Source organism: Apteryx rowi, unplaced genomic scaffold, assembly GCF_003343035.1.
Source record: "Apteryx rowi isolate R43461 unplaced genomic scaffold, aptRow1 scaffold_1, whole genome shotgun sequence".
Taxonomy (NCBI): domain Eukaryota; kingdom Metazoa; phylum Chordata; class Aves; order Apterygiformes; family Apterygidae; genus Apteryx; species Apteryx rowi.
The window spans coordinates 11,839,705-11,852,463 of record NW_020447196.1 but is presented as its reverse complement, the minus strand read 5'-3'; the positions used below and the strand labels follow the sequence as shown (position 1 = coordinate 11,852,463).

Genomic DNA, 12,759 nt, shown 5'->3' with positions numbered 1-12,759 from the left:
ATACAAAGGAATTGAAAGGAATGGAGTTCCTGCTCCTGTATGAAAATAGAACCCAAGAAAGCTGTAAGTGTCCAATTAGTCTTTCTCCTAGAATGAACTTGTATAATTGGATACATTTTTTTTTTTAATATTAATTATTTGGAAAAAATCCCATCCTCCAGGCTTACCTATTATGGTAACCTATGGTAACAGATGCCTTCTAAACAGAGAAAAGCTTGCGTCTAAATTCTGCTGATGGTAGACTTCACAACACTGATGATTAAAGCAGAGGGTAGATTCACTGCCTGTTACTCCCTTCAGAGCAAAGACATTTTTACACAACAGCTGGTCACCAATTTGCGATGGCACCTATCCTATGCCATGTTGCTTTCATTGTGTTTTTAAGAATAATTCCCCAAAAGAGGCATGCTGTTGAGTCATACATAAACAAGGTAAGTCAAATCTATTTATTTTCATCAGATATGATTAAAAAAAAAAAAAAAAAGCCTAGCAACCCCTTGCAGGCATGATGTGTCCAGCAGTTTTTCAGTTGCTAAAACCACTAATGAAAAATTAAGAGTGTCCCTTGAATTGTGGTGGTGGTGTTTTTGGTGCCTTTGCCAGAGGCAATATGGTATGAACCAGAAGATAAGTACYTTTTTCGCACTGCCTCTGGATTAACTTGCTGAATGTGCACTAGAAAACACTATAGACCTATAGAGAAATCTGTATATTATTTGATTGCTCTTTCTTTATTCTCATTTGTGGAGTTAACGGCCTAAGGATTAAACACTGAAAGTACTGGAAGCCTTTGGTGAGAGATTTTTGGAGAAGCAACTCTATACTGGCCAACTCGAGGAAGCAGCTTTGAAGTGATTCCCAAATGATAGCTTTTGGATCACTAGCTGTGGTAAGTAGTGTGTACATCCACAGGTGTACATAGTCTTTGTAGTACTTCAGATTGAAGGTTTCAAAATTAAAGTCAGTAGTTCGTCCTCAAGAAATGATGCAAGTTGTTCAAAGATACGGAACAATTGATTGACTGAAGGAGACTTCAGGCTGGAAAAGGAGTGAGAGGCGTGATGGATGGATGATGAGAGTCAAATATATATAATCTCTTGAACGAATTCAGCCGTATCTTCTCCTGGAGTGGCATTATTACATGAAGGATCTGGTTGCCACTTCTGTTTCCAAACCAAAATTTTTAAGGAATTGTCATAATTTTTTAAAAATCTTTCATCTGAAATTTGATGTGCAAGTCTTAGTCCCAGAACATGAACATTTTGGGAGTAATTTTTTTTTTTTTTTTAAGATTCTGAGCAAAAAGGTTTTCCAAGCACTTCTTCCCAAAAGGTAGTTACCTGCAGTTTTGAATATCAGACTAGATATTTGAGAAGACTACTCAAAGAGTTTTGTATGTAGAATGTGATTTTGCTAGTCAGATTTTTATACTGAGCCTTAAGTTTTCACCGGACAAATTACTACAGGACATGCAACTTTTATTCTGAGCAGAGGTCAGCAATGAGTTCTAAGCTTTGGGAAATACTTTCTCTTATACAATTCAGGTTTCAAGGTGAAATTTAGGTGCGGGTATGAATACATACAAGCTGTTCTTGACTGGGTGGGATGGGGAAATAAAACCCTCTCTCTTTGTTGTGTTTATCTCTACAAGTCTGAGGAAGCCAGGTCATTTACTTCAAATGAAGGATTTCTGAAAATGCAATGACTTTTGAATGGTGCAACAGTAAGAGCTGATCAGGGTGGTTAAATGTGCATTCACCTGGGCACGGTTCAAACAGAGCTAAGGTTCCTGCCTTATTGCAAATACAGCACAATCCTACTGTCCTAAAAGGGTAATGAGCCACAAACAAATGTAGGTTGAGAATTGGTTCAATGACATGAAATGGTAGTATCTTATAAAGAACAAAAACGAAGCTGCCAGTGCTTTCTCACCACTTCGGTTATGTCCCTGGAGCTCTGGCTCCTTACATCGAATCCAYGCGTTCCTTTTTCTAGAGTGCCTAGATCTGTCGTCCCTTTAAGGGAAGCAGGTGTCTCTCTTTTCTTCCTACCATTCTTAGAATCAGGAAGGAAGACCCTGTTATTTGGTCATGTCAAACCAGCCATGGGAGTTTCTCTCRAATTCTAATAGACTCCTGTACGCTGTCGTTGTAGGACTGACTGCTCAGCTACTTGCCCACGTAGTTTAGTTAGCAGGTCATGAACCAGTCTACCCCTTCTACCCTACCTCATGCATATACTACGTTTCTCTTGACTTTGAATTACAAGGCATTTCCTGAACTGGCAGTCAAAACAATTTAATTTAGAACAGCTCCTGTGAATTGTATTAAAGTTTTTGAGATGTGGGGCTTAGAAGTAGATTAAAGGCAAAGTTCTAGCAGCATCTTACTGGGGCTATTAGGGATGGCTATATTTGTTATATGACGTCTGTACTCCATCAGAACCCTAGCACCTGCAGAGCTATTTCCTCTTGAGTGGTTGTTAAGGTTTTGGTAATTGGTTTTGTTCTACTTTCTCAGGTCACTTTATCTGTTATATTGATAAGCTAGCAATTAGAGGCAAAAAATTCCAATAGTGAATTCTGCGTTTCAATCACAGTAGAATTTTAAATGCAAAAGGATAATCTGAGGATGAAGATGGGACAGTCTTTGCTCATAAATACCACTGGCTGTTAATTACTGTTAGTATTCTTTCATTTTGCATTGGCTCCAAGTGTACAGCGGTGCTTGGATTTTCCAGCTTGCTACTAAAAAGTGATTTTAATATGAACAGTGCTGAAAAGAAAAAGGAAATATTCACCATCTGCACTACTACCTAGGACAATGGGCATGCCATTGGAGCAGGTTTTATTTTGTTCTGTCAGAGTGAGTCTTCACAGCTCAGAAAATAGGTAGAAGACTTTTTTTTTTTTTCCTTCCCCCTTCAATGTGTAAAAATTGTTAAGCCAGTCCTGAAGAGCATGCACATAATGTTGAGGAAGAGGCAACAGTCTGTCCTTCAAGGAAGCTGAAACGCTATACCTTGAAATCATTGCTTCCTATTACTGTAGTAATGTACTTCAGACAATGTATTTCAAGATGAATATGTATGCAACACTCTGGAGGAAATGCATTTAACTTCTAAGTGTCAAGGCTGAAATCATTTGCAAGTTTTCTCTTCTGCAAATTGCTCCTTGGATGAAGAGCTAATAAATACATTTTGCTTTTCCTGATTTTTCTATATGGCATCTCAGCTGATTTCGTGTAATAGCAAATACTTTTTATCGCTAACCATTGAAAAGCCTTGCAGCCACATGTGGGTCATGGTACAAAGCCGGCTGTACTGCCCTGTGAACTCTGAGCTGTCATGCATGAGTGCTGCCACAGTGCGTCGCGACAGAAGCTGTCACAGCTTGTGTATGTGAGATCCGTGCTGCAGCCCTTCCCCTTACTGTCCTGAAAATTAAAGAGCTTCTCAAATGTTCCTCTTAGGAATCAACTATTTTGCTGCTGTAACATTAACAAAATGAAAGGGTACCAATATCCCTACAGTTATCAAGGTGTAGGCGGTAGAAGCAATTCTATTGATAGCTGTAGGATAATGCTCAAAGCTGTCTCATGGGTGGAAAACTGGTATTAATAAAAGGGCAATAGCTTAAAATCTGTCACTTCTGCTGTTTGGCTCTAAAATGAGGCACAGGAAAAACTGAGAATTATTTGGTAAAGTCGCAGCTTTCTAATACTGGCTTATGTGTACTCTTTGGCAGCCTTCACAGTTTTAATTTTGTTCTAGTGTCTGAACAGGCTGACGTGTAAGCTTCTGCACTAGGTAGATGGCAGTGGTTTGGACTGCAGGTATTTAACCAGTACTGCTGAAATGATCTCTACATCATGATGTAAAAACACGGAGGCAGTCAACAGCAGAATAAAATGTGAAGTATCTGGAACCATTTTTAATGCTGCCTGTAGGATTTGAACTTTCATGTCAGAGCTTATTTCAGCCCTTGAAGTATTGGGAGGAGGAATACTGACATGTTCAGGTCAGGGGCTGCTTTATGTTTTACCCTCATTTATTTTCTTTGTTGCCCTTATCTTTTGACAACTCGGTGCAGTCTGCAGCACAAGGGAGAGCAAGATATTCATAAATCACATTGGCATTCGCTCCTCATAGAAATGTGCCTGACTACAACTCCTGCTGGAAATCCCACCATAATGTGATGCTGTGATTGACTAGCTAAGAGGATAGGTTTTGTCAGTAGGCTTTGCCAAGCGTCCTGACCCTTCAGCCTGGATCCTTGACTTTCAGGCCGCTGCTGTCAGAGCTTCTGTTTCCGTGTGCCTAGAGAGAAAGGAAAGCGGTGGCTGCTTTCAGTGGCTCGCTTCCTTGGAAAGCAAAGATAGTTGCTGTGCTGTTAGGTGCAGCATATAAAAACACCATGGTTTCACAGCTGCATCACACTTTTGAAAGCAAATCGATAGAAATGATGTTATTTTGTCACTTATGCTTGTTTTATGATCAGTTTACACCATTTTTCTTGTCAGAGGGGTAGGGCCTCTCTCTCTGTAGAAGTTGTATGGAGTTAAGCGGGACCTGTGTTCTAAGATGTGCCCTGGATGGGTGATGAGAGTCCAAGATCTTACTTAAGTGGAGGATGTTCAGTTTATTTGCAGATGCTGAGCCATGACAAAGTCCTGTTAAAAGAAAGCCATGTTTCTTGAATCAGAAAAAAATTCCATGTACTTCACTATAGTTTTCTTTTAAGTTATTGACAGTAGCAACCTAAAAAACCATGCCTCCTGTGGTCTGTCTGTAGAAAGGAGTACAACAATTTATTCAACCAGGTAGGGTAATGTAATGGCAGTCTGATTCCTCAACCTCTTGATAAGGAAATTCACCTGGGAGGAGAGAGACCAGGGTTCTGGTCTGTATGCCAGGAGCAATTTATGCATATTTTAGCATTGATTTCTTAGAAAACAAGGAATCAGTAATCACACTGAGTGTCTGTTTTCCTCCTCCCAAAAGCTTTTGCATTTTTTAACAGATTTGATAGTACAACAGATATCTCCAAGATATTCATTTCCAAACACAATGAAAATCAGGTGGAAGAGAGTATGTCACTCAGAGGTGAAGGCTCCAAAAGTTCCTCAAGCAAGCGTGCTAACCCCTGGGGTGTTGTATGGACGCGTTTGTTGTCATTTAGCACCCGTCCTCAAAAAGAGGACCCTGTGAGTGGAAGGGGGATTAGAGGGAAGTCCTATGTCATAAGCTTCTTCAGACATGTTCCTGCACTTACTCTAGTGACCGCCTTTAGCTAGGTGTCTTTCCACACGCAGCTGCCGTGAAGCTTCCACCAAGGCATGTGCTACATAGGGTACGCAGGGTGCCAAGGCAAGCTGAATTGCTCCGATAATGTCACATTCAAGCTAGACACCTGTGTTTAGAGAACTGAGCAAAGTGCAAGTGGGTTAAAATCAAGATATTCTGAAGTCAGACTTCAGTTTTGTCTTTTATTTAGAACACCCGAAACTGTTCAGAAAAAAATCGCTTCTTGCCACTTTATAACTAATAAATGACACAATTATCATATATACTTTCCCTCTTAAAATAAATCTGTATGTGCAGTGATAAGTACTTGTAGAGTGCTGAGATACAGCAACACGTCATCTGAAAAAGCTAGCTAAGATATTAAACCCTGTGTACTCAGATTGTGACTGAAAGCCCGAGGACAGCTTAACATGGGATTCTGTTCCAGTCACTGGTTTCAACACTATATTTTTATGGCAATGCCTGGAAGTTATTACCTACCCAATAAGGCTTGTAGTACACTGTAGGTCACCCAACACACGTCAAACACTGCTAAAATTATCATTTTTCATTGGCTTCTTTGGATTAGATACCAGCCCACCCATCAGCTACTACTCCTGGAAAGAGCTTGGCTAGCTTCCTAAGGTTCCCTTAATTCCCCCAGTGGTGCAGGGCTGGAAGCACATTTTTTTTGCATTTCAGCCAACCTGTCTCTTGTTATCAACAAGGGTTAAGGTCCGATGTCAACTCCAGATCCTGTCAGTCTATGCAGAATGCTTAGAGGGGGGCTCAAAGTGCCCTTGTAATTTGGCTTGCTAAGTGCTGAAATCCGCTGGTCTTGTTTAAGCACTGCCATTGTTGAAGCCAATGGGAGATTTGTTCCTTTAAGGAGTGTGGGATTTTGGTTGTATTGATTGTTTTATCCACTGAAATCTTTACAAATGTGAAGAGCCATATGCTGCCAAAGCTATAATGAACACATGCAAATACAGATTGTTTTTTTTTTTTTTTTGGCATTCCTTTAATTTTTCACGTGACTAAATATTTCTGGAGATGTGGTAATGCCCTGCAGCTATGCGTTAGGTCACTGCAATAGCTCACTTGCTATTGGAAAAGAGCAAAAGGTTGTATTGCATTTTTGTATTATGTGCAATACTTACCAGTATCCGTCTCTTCCTCTTAATTCTACCCACTACGAAGAGATAACAGACAGTGATAATCTCAGAAAGGCATCACATGCAATTGGTAGCTGAATGAGATCAACTAGGCAGGGGTTGGATTGATAGGATCAGGAGGAAATAAGAGATATCCTTGTTCCATTTTTAAGAAAGGGCAATCAATAAAGTTTTTTCTACTGCAGTTGCTGAAACTGATAGACCCTTTTCCTTTCTGAAACGACTGCAAATACAAAGGAAAATTAAGGTAACTAATTTGCCAAAACAGATGTGTCAAGTTCCCACCCCAGTGTGATTTTTAAACCAAAGAAGTCGTTAACCCAATTATTGGAATCACTTACTGAATCTTAACTGGAGTTGGAATTTGGGAGTTTTATGGGGAGAGAGAGAAAGAGAGAGAGAGAGGAAAAGAATGAGAATTAAACTGATCTAGGTTATTTCTGCTTAATTACAGAAAGAGGAAATGATGCAAAACCTTTAAATAGTGAAAAAATCATTAAGTTCCTACATTCTGTACCTAAGAATATGCTTAAATGGACTTTATGTTGCAGAATGGTATTTAAAATGCAATTTAAATTTTTAAGATGCATTTGCTTACATTTTTATATAAATGTTTTTTTTTTTCCAAAGAATATTCTCCTGAGAAGATGGCCTTTGAAAGTTCATACACTTACTGTAAGTTCTTATGAAGAGTTATGCTAAAAGTTAAAAAGGTGACTTTAGGAAAAGGATAAAGTTTTAATTGTTTTTTTTTTTTGAATAATCAGCTTTGAGCACTAACCAAATTTCAGATAGTTCTGTGTTCGAAATGCATATTACACCATAGATCTTTGATCTCCTGCTCAAAACTGAAGCTCAGTGCTTTATTTATGGCCCACTAGTCAAGCCTTTCTTTAATACGGCAGTTGCGGATTCTGCCCGAGATGCGTGTCACGGCAGTGCTCGAAGCGGTGGGTACGTCTGCGGCAGTGGAAGCTGGGGAGCCGTGCTGCGGGCCCATGCATTTCGAAATGGTTTTGGGGTGGTGCTCCAGAAYCTCGGAGGAAAATCTGGGCAAGAGGCCCAAACAAGGGCTCAGTTCTGGGGGTGCACGTTGGACCTCTGCCGCTCGGCTCTCCGTTGCTTCCCTCGCAGCGTGACCCTCCTTCCTGCTCTGCGTCGGCCGGGCTCCCTCCCCGTTTCTCTTTCGGTGGCCAGCAGCAGAACTGGGACCGCAGGAGACGGTCTCCTTGCGCTCAGTTCAAGCGCCCGGCGCCGGCCGCCCTGGGTGTGAGTTGCCAGGGACACAGCTGCTGGGGACATTCTGCCTCAGACCCTGCACTCCGGGTGTGGATCACGCTCCAAACAGCTAAACCTCTGCAGAGAATTTAGCAGTCGGCTTGTTTTTGCCCTGGGCCTCTGCTTGCACAGCTTCAGGTACGCAAGGTTTGTAAAATAATGCCGGGCTAGCCTAATTAGGGACGTCTGCCTACCGTTTCCATCCCACCTCCTCCCAGTCAGCCTAGAGAGGGATGACTTGCAGATCCGTGGTGGAAAACAGAGGTTATATTTGGTGGTAAGAAATTATGCTGTGAGTCAGAGCAGCACAGGTGTATTTATGTTTCTCATTATGAATCTGATTAAGACAAGATTGGTCAGAAACACATTTTTTAAAAAGGCTATTGTTGTAGGCCCCAGTTACACAGTTTTATCAGGAGCCATGTGAAATATTAGGTGGGAAAGAGCATTAACAGAGAATGAATGACATAGAAATGAAGGCTTTTAAAACAGGACACGGTTGTTTTCACTCCACATAGATCTATCATTTATTTTTCAGAATGAAATGCTGAAGAGTTGAGTATGTTCAGGCTGAAACAAGTGGCTGACAAAGGGAGTATTGAAAGAACAGGTTTCCAATATGAAATATATTGAAGTAAGGTATCGTGTGAGTACTTTGCCCTTCCCTGAAGTGTACATTTCTAAACTTAGGTCATTGTTAAAGTAATAGGATTTATCAAGAGGAATTTATTCCTTATGATGGCAGTTCCCTGGCTGTCTCTTCTCCCTCCCTAATTGTGTAGAGTGTGTATATACTATCAATATGTATTTGATAGGCTTTGATGCATACATAATAGAAAAGGAGTGAAGAAAACACTCATATTATCTACTTTGTAGAAAAGTTCTTAATGAGAATAGCCCAAAGCTGGAGAGGAATGAATATGTGGGTCTTGTTGCTTGAAGTAATCAAGTCATTTTCTTTCTGATTTACAAGGTGATTTGTATGTAAATAGCCTCTGCTAAACTCTATGCTGGGTACAGTTTTGTATGAGGAAAATAAATATGAGAAAAGGGAGTGAATGAAATCTTGACTATTAGCATATTGTGCATGTATTTTTTTTTCTCAGTGAGCTTATTTATTAGCACATCAGTGAGCATCGTTTGCCATGACCAAGCTTATAAAAGTAGGTGAGAAGAGCACCGCATTTAGATAATCTCTCCGACTTCTGTAGGATTAAAAACTTTCTGCTCACAGATAGACAGCTGCAATAGGGGTTCTATTGAAATCATCATCAAAACTCTTAATGGCTTTTGTGGAGCCAATAGTGATTTGTCTGCCTGCTTGCTCATTTGGTCTATCTTGATTTATCTCAGGTCTGCTCTTCCTTAGTGTGCTTATTGCTCTTATATGCAGCCTATCAAGTCATGCAACCCCCTATGATAGCTCTGTAGAGATATATTTAATTTGATTTGCTGCTGTCCCCAGGAGTTTATTCTCTGTCAAACAGCTGCCTGTTGCAGTGAAACCTCAATATAGAAGAGCATAATGGTTAATGGATAGAGAACACTTAACACACCCACCACTGAATAGCATATGTCTGATAAATACGTTCAAAACGTAGTCATGGATATGCAAAYAGCATTGTTCTGAAACAGTTGTAAGTATAGATCTAAAAAAAATGCAGCTCAGTAGAGAATTAACTGACAAACTTATTCAAGAGTTTACAAATGCTCCCGCTATTTGAATGTACCCAGAGTGTACCTTTAGGTCCACTGCTTCTGATTAGGTTCTTAGTGTAAGAATAAAATAGCTTCAATATTCATTCCTGTGCTTTGTTACTCTGCTGTTCTTAATCTCTTTCTATCATTGCTTGTTGCTCTCACTTCTCTCCACCCCAAAACAAAAATATTGATATAAATATCTACTGAGGATGACTGAAAATTCATGTTAGCAGGGAATTAACTGAGGATACTAAAGAAAAAGAACCCACAGAAATGCACATAATTTGCTGTGTTAATGGGAACAAGGAAACTGAAGAAATAGAAAAGCGCTTGTGCTCCGTCACRGACAGAGCAGGCATTTGTAGCTACCCTGACTCTGATCTACTGATGCTGGCTTTGCACCAGTGTAAATCCAGTAAGTGAAGTCCTGCCCTTGGTGAAAAGTGCTTTGATATTAATTCCAATAGGGCCTGGATTTTATGCACTGATTTTAACAGAGTAATTAATTCCTGGCTTGCTTAAATGTAAACATGATCAGATTCACAATATAGAGACATTACTTGTATGTCCCTTCTCACAAACTCTGAGGAACATATAGGTGAACAGTAAAACAGAAAATAGAAGCAAAGATTGTCATGTTAGACTGACATTTTCAACTGAGCCTAAGATTTCATCCAGCTCCTCACAGAGAGAGGAATTACCAGCACATGGCTTATATCCTCACGCATGTGCAGGTTCTTTAACGCCTGAACCGATGTGAAAAAACCTAGCTTGATCCCAGCATCATCTCACAGGCTAGGTAAATTGAGTAAATATAGTCCAAAGCTCTTCAGAAGCCACTATTAAAGGGCCAGTTTTCACAACYGAACTTCAGTGCCAGAGGCATGCTTCTGGGGCAGATATTTACTTCTAAAATGTCTTTGGTGAATCTCAGTTCTCCAATAGGCAGAATTCTAACAGGAATTAAAAAAAAAAAAAAAAAAGCTTTATTTTAAAAAGTAAGATACCTTCTTTCTCAGATACAGTAAAAAAAGCCATGAACAAACAATTTGTACTTTTGTTAAGTAGTGAGTAATACACTTAATGGCAGCTCCCTGCTAATCATTGCATGAAAAAAGGCTGATAAATGTACTGGGCTTTATAGGGATACATCTCCAGTTTAGATTCTGTTAGTTTTCTTTATAGGAGGYGTCAATATTTGCCCCTGAAATGTTATGTTGTTGAGGACCAACCACCAGTGCTTAGCTGCATAAACACAAATTTTTCATCAAAATTGCATTGAAGTGAGAAAGAAAAAAAGCACACTTCCTCACATACTGTGAAAAGTGTCAGTCAAGTGACTGACACTTATATTACGGTCTCAGCTGAGCCTTTCACATCAAACTATGGCATATTACTGAAAACTTCTAGGGAATTGCCCTTTTTAAAGAGAAAAAAAAGGAAAATGATATTTACCTTCTGTCACTAGGGTATGTCTATACACAGCAAGCAAATTTCATAAGCTTGTTCTGTGAGTGACAGGCTATCCTATAGTGGTCATACATGTTCTAGCAATAAGAGGTATCAAAACATTTTGAGGAGAAAGTTAGCAAAATAACTCTAATCCAAGTAAATCAGAAAATAGCCATAATCAGTAATATGATTAAAGTCCTGATCCAGATCATCTTTTATAAGTTCTGTAAGAAATACTGTTGCGGCATTGTATCAACAACGTAGCAAAAATCCAGAGTTTACAGAAGAAGGTGGTTTTATTAAAAATAAAAACAGAAACGAAGCAGGYTTCGCTCACCCACGCTCTCAGTCTCATACTCCCAAGGACCAGAACGTGTGTGGTGTCCACGAAGTCTAGTGCAGGGGTGTTCGTGCTGTCCGGCCAGCGGGCTGGCACCACAATGTTTGTGTCCAGGATCAATTTTGAGGACACGTAAGACCAGGGGCACCAGCTGTCAAGTCTTCCTCAGGGTCCTTCTCCTGGGTCCTTCTTGGGTTGGTGATCACAGTCCTCAGTTGTGCAGGTTTCAARCATCCCTTTTTGTACCCTTTTGTACCCCTTGATGACCTGCTAATCTGGCGCCATGAACACAGGCTATACTGAGAGCCCTGTCCCTGCTGTATGCTCCTTTGGTGCCTCCACACCCAAACATTCCCATTTATTCTCCATTCACACCGATTTTAGCCTTTTTATTGCAATTCTTTACAGTTCTATCCCAAATCTGAAAGAGGCACTCAGTTGAACTCCTTAGCAGATATCTATGGATTGTTGCAGGTCTCAAAGTCTCTGAGCTAGCCTTTAGATTTCTTTCACRGTGCAATTTTTTGCTGTGTGAAGTAAACTATTATACTGCTACCGTTTCCCTTAGCTTTAGTTAATTGTTTTATACTGTACTTCAGATAGTAAATCTTTTCTATGMGATCGTAATGAAGTGTCATCTTCTGGAAAATTTGTTCCTATATTTAATCAGTCTTATGCGATATGTATACACRCCTGAATATGGAGATCATGGTTTGTGTGTTTACAGTTGTGTTTGGTGCAGTGATTTTGAGGTGTTCTTCAGCCTCTTGGAGAGTACAGAAGCTTCAGGGTATAGCAAAGAGGTCTTGGGAACATTTCAAAATAAGAAAAAAGTTAACAACAAAGAAGAGAAAGCAAAAGGTGACTGTAGAGGGAAACTGGATTAAAGGGAAAGTGATCACAGGTTTCACTTCTGCTGGGTCAGTGTCAGTTTGCCCTGGAAGTTCTGATGTCCTTGMAGTTTTTTTGAAGGAATTTGAAATGCTCTGTTTTTCCATGCTCAAACAAGAAATGTACTTATCTATTTTTTAAGCTATGTGTTGTTTTATCTGGAGGTATTGTTCTCTGAGTAGAATTTTGCTGTGCACCTAGAGTGGACAAGCAGTCCAGTGAGATAAGCATGAGGTCTGAAAAACACTGCTTGAAGTGGAAAATGAAAATTTTAAGACACTAAAAAAGCCAGTCTTTTGAATGTTAACAACACACAGTTAATACTTTATGCTAAATCTATCCCTTTCTCTAAGCTTCTGGAGAGGACACGAGCACATGCTCAGGTGTTGTACTTTTATTGCAGGTTATTACAGGAGTGATCTGAGTTATATTTCAAAATCTTTCATATGAATAAAAARTGTGGAAGAATGTAGTGTTTAGTTTATCAAAATATCAGCTATAGGGTGAAAAATCAGAGGAACCTTTAGAGGAATTAACTTATTGACTCAGTGGAACTTTGCCAGCTTACCCTACCTAGGATATAGCCCAATAACTATACAAAACACATTAGGCCACATGAAGATACAAGATTGTTCTTCC

The 12,759-nt window shown here is 39.8% G+C and overlaps 1 long non-coding RNA gene across 1 annotated transcript; it reads left to right on the top strand.

Annotated features, from left to right (window-relative positions):
* Positions 1-53: 53 nt before the first annotated feature.
* LOC112962592 lies at positions 54-3,211 on the top strand. The gene is made up of 2 exons (XR_003252357.1): positions 54-431; positions 750-3,211. It is a non-coding gene; the product is annotated as an uncharacterized LOC112962592 (long non-coding RNA).
* Positions 3,212-12,759: the final 9,548 nt, after the last annotated feature.